The sequence below is a fragment of the Macrotis lagotis genome, chromosome 6 (assembly GCF_037893015.1).
Source record: "Macrotis lagotis isolate mMagLag1 chromosome 6, bilby.v1.9.chrom.fasta, whole genome shotgun sequence".
Taxonomy (NCBI): Eukaryota; Metazoa; Chordata; class Mammalia; order Peramelemorphia; family Peramelidae; genus Macrotis; species Macrotis lagotis.
The window spans coordinates 67,187,439-67,192,325 of NC_133663.1; positions in this window are offsets into that span (position 1 = coordinate 67,187,439).

The following is a 4,887-nucleotide window of genomic DNA, read 5'->3' on the forward strand; positions in this document are numbered from 1 at the left end:
ATATTTCTTCCTTTACAAAATGAATACACTAGACTAAATGATGTCTGAGATCTTTCTACCCTTTAATTCTAGGATTCAATAAATTGGGAGTCAGTTTTCACTCTCAATTAAAATGATGGTCTGCTATCAGGAATAAAAGAGAAGGGATTCCTGCTTTTGATAGGGAGTTTTATGAGATGATTAATTCATAGAATTTAGAGCATCCACCCCAACCCCATAGATTTAGAGATAACAAATGTGATACCCATTAAGGGAAAAGGAATAATTCCAGGTTTCAGTCAGTAGAAAGTTTCTGAGCAGAGACTTAAACCCTGGTCCTCTATTTCCAGATCAGTATATTTTTTGACAGGATGACAACTCCTTCCAGGCAAGGGATATTTCATTATTTATCTTCTTATTGGAAGCACCTAATCCAGCGCTATGCCCAACACATTGTTTATGCTTAATAAATATGTCCTGGTTGACTGATTATTTCCCCAGGACCCTATAGATTTCAAAGACCCCTTCCAACTCTGAGATTCTATATGCATCATCCCATGGTTAGACTGGTGATGAACCAAGGTTGATCTTTTAACCACAGCTGTACCATCCTTCTCTGGGACTGTGCTCATCAGCCTTGGTAGAACCTAGAAGAAATTATGTTCTATTGGTAAAATCTTTGAGATTCCATCTGACATGATGACATATCAGAAGAGGCCTCTAGAAAGGATCCACCAGGTCCAAGTCTCCAATGTCCTCCCCAAGATGCATGTGACCCGGGGAAAGTCACAGCTTCTTAATCTCCAACCCCCTAAGTTACAGATGAGTAGCCAATCTGTTTTAATGGAGGGAGACTTCTTACTGGGAATTCTCTACCGATGAAATCATAAATTTAATTTCCACTCCTACCACCGAAATCAAAAAGTAAATATTAATAGTAGAAGTTAAAAGGCCTCAACCAGTTTCTTCTTCTATAACATAAAGAAGGGTGGGAGGATAAGGAAGTGGACCAGATGGTCTCTCAGTACCCACTCCCATCCACTTCTAATGTTCTGTTTCTGTGATTCTAAAAAAGAAGCACCAATTTTTCCCAACCACATTCTGGTTTTTGGTATAAAAGCTTCCATTAGCATTAATAGTTCATGGGCCTCAATTCCCAATCCAATGTGCAGCTTATCACTGTGCCTGATATCTTTACACTTGTTATAACATTAAGACTGCAAAGTAAACAACTACTGGCCTCACACTGATAACTAAATGAAGCCTAATCATCTGCTTTGGGGCCCAATGAGAAGAGCTGAAAATATGGTAGGCCTTAAACATTTTCACAGATAAATAAATAACCCTTAAAAAGCAGAGCCTTTGATCAGGCTCTGATTAAGATTTTCAGAGCTTTAGGCTAAAACTCTCCTCTGTAGAGAGAGATCCTAAGAGCTTTTGAACAACTAGTGACATCTGAATCTCTACAGCCCACCCACCCCCAACCCCACTGTCCAATCTCACCAGATTTGGGGCATGAATGATGAGACAGAGTTTGCTAGAAAATATAGGATCTTCAAGAGGAAAGATGATATTTAAATAGCAATGGATTACAATTTCAGGGTCCAATAGGGGATCCACCACAAACCTTGACCCTTCAATCAAATATCATGGAATAATGGATTGAGGTTCCTAGTGACTTCCTCTCATGAACAGGGAAATTACAAACACCCCTTTGGAATTCCAGGCTTCCCCTGCTGCCATCTGAAATGCATCAAATCCATTACAGTATACACCAAAGGGAAAAGCAGCGTCTTTAATAACATTTCCCCTTCTCATGCTGCCAGACGAATAAAACAAACCCAACACCATCAGAGGAGGTTCCTATGCTCCAGGTGGCCCCAGGCAGGGGTTCACTGATAAACACTCCATGGCCAACACCATGCAGAGTCTCAATCAAGTCTTTCTGGTGACTGTTTAAGAGGCTCCGGCAAAGTGAGCTATTGTCCATTACAACTAAGCATTTACACCTTTAAATGCTCATTTCTCCTTATGAGACAATAAAGTACTTCCTCCAGCAGCAGCAGGTGAGCTGGGACGGCCTCTTAAATATCTGACCCCGGAGTCCTATGGATGCTTAATAATCTTTAAAGTTAGCAACAATATTGTTTCCTCCCTGTTACCAGGATGTTGTAAAGTGTTCTAATTAGTCTTTATGATAACACAGACACCTCAGCAGCACATTAAAAAGGACTTTTTAATTTTTTAAAGGACAACTCTGGTTGTCTTGATTTTTATCTCTAATTGGCCCATAAAGTCTGTTTCCCTGGCCAAGTTTATTTTAAAAGGTAACACATAAACTTCAGAAGATGTGGTCACTGAGTACAATTAAGAAGATTACTAAGTTCTAGAGACATGGTTAGCCTGATCCCAGTAATAATGATGATGATGATGATGATGATGATGATGATGATGATGATAATGGTGATGATGTAGTTATTATTATTTTATATAGCACTTTGTTTTACAAAGCATTTTGACCATATTATCTCATTTGATCCTTATAGCAGCCCTTTGAGATAGGTAATCTTATTATCTTAAATCATATATGAGGAAACTGAATTGCCCAAGGTCATATACAGGAAACGTGTGTCTCCAGTAGAATATGAATCATATGCAATCTAGGACCATCACTGCCCAAGCTTATTCCAAAAGGTAACTTTTCATAAATGAGCCTCTTCTATCCACATTGAGATAAGAAACCAGAGTTCTTCTCATTCTCCTTCTGAGTTCTTCCACTAGAATTTCCACTAGATAGATCAAAGATTTAGAACTGGAAGAGATCATAGAAATGACTTTAGGATTTCTTGACAGGGTTGTGCTCTAAAAACATGATTGCCAAAGATAAAGTAAATAAATTATGAGAACAGAGTAGGAAAGATCAAAGATTTAAACTGGAAGATATCCTAGAAATGATCTAGTCTCACTTTGACCTTCCTCTTTTTACAGATGAAGAGATTGATTTCCAGACAATTTAGGTGACTTTGCAATGATATATAACCTCAGGCATCCTCTTGTCCAAATCTGAACTGAAGTTATCCTTTGTTTTTTGTACCTTATATTCTGAGCAAATGTCATAGTAGGCACCTAAAAATGCTTGTTGGATTGAAAATTAGATAATCCCAGAAGCTTTAGCCTCCAAATTCCCCCCTCCATCTTTGCTTCGTTTCCAACTTAAGCAATGTCAATAAAGAGATCCAGGCTGGGGTCATTTTGTCCAAGAAGAGTCCCCGTAATCCACTTGTACCTTGTTGGGGAAGATAAAAAGGAGAGAAAGGAGAAGAGAGAGGGAGTGAAGAATAACATTTTCTAACTCTGATATAGAATTATTGGATTTAAAGCTCTAAGGAGCCTTAGGTATCAACTAACCCAAATCATTTTATGGAAGAAACAATTGTGACTGGAGCAAGATCACAAAAGTGATTCACTCAAGACTCTCTCTCTCTCTCTCTCTCTCTCTCTCTCTCTCTCTCTCTCTCTCTCTCTCTCTCAATCCAGTACTCTTTCCTCCAAATTCCTTCCCTCCTCCAGCCTCTAAGCCTCTAAATCAATAAATTTAGGATAATCCATCCTCTCCTTTCTTGGAGGAAGAATCTTATTCAATTTGGTCAATATTATTCAACCACTGTAGATAGATACAGGCTCATCTTTCAGATTTGATGTGAATCAGCCATTGCCTATGGGGGGCTAAAAGCTCCTATCACCATCACCATCACTTCATTCTTCATTTCTAGTCTTAGTATATGTTTACATTTGAAAGCATTTAACCCTGTAGAATCCAAAAAGAACATCAAGGTAGGGAGCGGGGCTAAAATAATATACCATAGGACCTTGGAATGAAGTTTTCCTTTCTTTCTACACCCTTTGTCAAACTGTAGAGACACAGAAGACAGATGGGAGAAGAACAAACCACATAATGAACCCCAAAAGACAAAGTAGTTGATTCTGTGTGCTCGGCACAGGTATGTTCAGAGAGCAGAGACCTACTTTCTTAATTTCCCCTTTGGTTTGAATTTAGAATGTAATAAATTGTACTTATGATGCTGGCATTTTCCATAGCTTTGTCACATCTCTCCTTGAAGCATCTGCATTTTCAAGTAAAGTTCCAGAATGTAATGAGCCTGGTTATTTTTGTTCTTGTTGTTCATATGTTTGGTTTTAGGGGATGTTTGTTTATTTTATCATGGTATAGCTAGCATCTATAACAAATGCTATATTGTGGACTTTAGGATTTCTTGACAGGGGGTGTGCTCTTAAGAAATGATTACCAAAAATAAAGTAAATAAATAATGAGAACAGAATGTAAAAGATCAAAGATTTAAAACTGGAAGAGACCATAGAAATGATTTAGTCTCACCTCAAACCTCCTCATTTTACAGAGGAAGAGATTGATTTCCTGAGAACTTAAGTGACTTTACAATGGTGTGTAACCCCAGATATCCTCTATTCCCACCTTTTAATATATTGATAGGGAAAATGAATGTATAGACAGAGGAAGTAATGTATAGACAGGAAAGGTCCAAAGAAGTAATCTGTTTGAAGTTATACAGCAAATCAATAATACTGCCATGGCTAGAACTCAGGCCTCTTGACTATGTCTCTTCTTCTACTCCAAAGCACATAGCTGATAATTAAATAGTCAAAATATCCCATTTCTATTTCAGACTACTATTTTTCAAAAAACTTGTAACGTGACCTGGTCTAAACAAAGGGGATGGAAATACCCTCAAATATCAATATCCAGTCCTTTGCCCTCCTGGGAGAAAAAGTAACTACAGATAAATGGAACTCAACACCTGTAAATCCCCAACTAGTGGCTTTTATTTCCTACAATCTAGGATCTTAATAAAAGAAGCATAATTCCTAACC